Source organism: Oratosquilla oratoria, chromosome 33, assembly GCF_046742065.1.
Source record: "Oratosquilla oratoria isolate Oo_2021 chromosome 33, ASM4674206v1, whole genome shotgun sequence".
NCBI classification, from domain to species: domain Eukaryota; kingdom Metazoa; phylum Arthropoda; class Malacostraca; order Stomatopoda; family Squillidae; genus Oratosquilla; species Oratosquilla oratoria.
Window position 1 is genome coordinate 30133910 of NC_134809.1, and position 1486 is coordinate 30135395.

The 1486-nt window shown below is 47.8% G+C and overlaps 1 protein-coding gene across 4 annotated transcripts in view; it reads left to right on the plus strand.

Annotated features, from left to right (window-relative positions):
* The first annotated feature begins 441 nt into the window (after positions 1-441).
* The window catches only part of haf (leucine-rich repeat and fibronectin type-III domain-containing protein hattifattener), a 143645-nt gene continuing 142600 nt past the window's right edge, over positions 442-1486 (plus strand). For all 4 annotated transcript variants that reach the window (XR_012965701.1, XM_076172749.1, XM_076172750.1 and 1 more), the window contains exon 1: positions 442-874. The gene's annotated coding sequence lies outside the window, so the exon portion shown is untranslated. The remainder of the gene's footprint in view (positions 875-1486) is intronic.

Consider the following 1486-nt stretch of genomic DNA (forward strand, 5'->3'; position numbering starts at 1 on the left):
AATGAGCGATGCTTGAAAAAGTAAACAAAGAAAAAAGGGGAGTCGAAGAAAAGATAAATGAAAACGAGACAAATAAAAAGCAAGATGATATGTAAGAAAAGAGACAAGTGAAAGAGGAAGAAAGTACACAGGAAATTCGACGAGAGGAAAAGAGAAGAGAGGGACAAAGTCAAACTGAGTAAAGAATGAACTTGAAAAAGAATAAAAAAAAAAGTGAACGAGGAAAGGGGAATGAAGAGATTATGGAAAAGTAAGAGTGAGAAGAGGAGTAGCAGGAGGAAGAGTAGGAGGAGGAGGAGTAGGAGGAGGAAGAGGAGGAGAAGGAGGGGGAGGAAGGGTAGGAGGGTGAAGGAGGAGGAGGATGAGGAAGAGACGTGAAGGTGAGAGCCGAAAGCCGAGGTCTTTGGCGGGTCGGCCAGTGACTTCTGGAATGCAGCGAGAGTCGGGTGCGTACCAGAGTTCCCGCAGTGAGTGTTTGTGAATTTGGCTAAACTCTGCAATAAATCCTCTGCAGTTACGCGCGCAGCCTAGACGTCCGAAACCGTTTATGAGGCTCTGTTGACGAGGAAAGGATATCAATTACCCATCAAGTGTACTAAAATCTCAGAGGCGAGTCTCAGCAGTACGGGGAGACGAGAAGTATTTCCAGGACGCACAAGCAGGTGAATTGTCTTAAATCCAGTGATTGACTGCAAGGCACCGAAGAAGTAAACTTGCAAGGGACCATGGCAGCGCCCAGATAGACACATGGTCGTTGAAGTGACTTGAGTATGACCAAGAGGAGTTCTTTCAGTGTTTGAGTCAGCATATACTGGTTGCCCTTGTCTTGGGACAGGATTAGCGTCTGCAGCATCGTCCTCCTCGGCATCGGAAGGTGAGATGACAGACTTTTGTCTTGTTAGCATCAATTGAGAGTCATGGGGGAGGGAAGGCATGGTACATAAACAGCACTGGAAATTGACAACTTTGGTGTTTGTATTTTTGAGACATTTTTTTTTGTCCATTCCGTAGTACTTTTTATCACACACACACACACACACACACACACACACACACACACACACACACACACACACACACACACACACACACACACACACACACACACACACACACACATGGCGTTGTGGTTAGAGCTCTGGCCTGCCACTACGGAGGTCCGGGTTCGATCCTCGCCCGGGGCTGAAATAATATCAGTATCGCAGCGCTGAGGGGTGTTACTCCAACTCTCGTGGGCGGGGAGTTGGGGTGTGTGTGTGTGTGCAAGGTCATAGCATTACCCATAGATCGGACCTACGAGCTCTGAGCTCTCTTCCAGGAGGGAAATAGCTGTCGATCACGAGTCCAACACGTGATCCAAAGACCAAGTGAATACACACACACACACACATACACACACACGCACACACACGCACACACATACACACACACACGCGCACACACACACACACACGCACACACACACACACACACACACACACACACA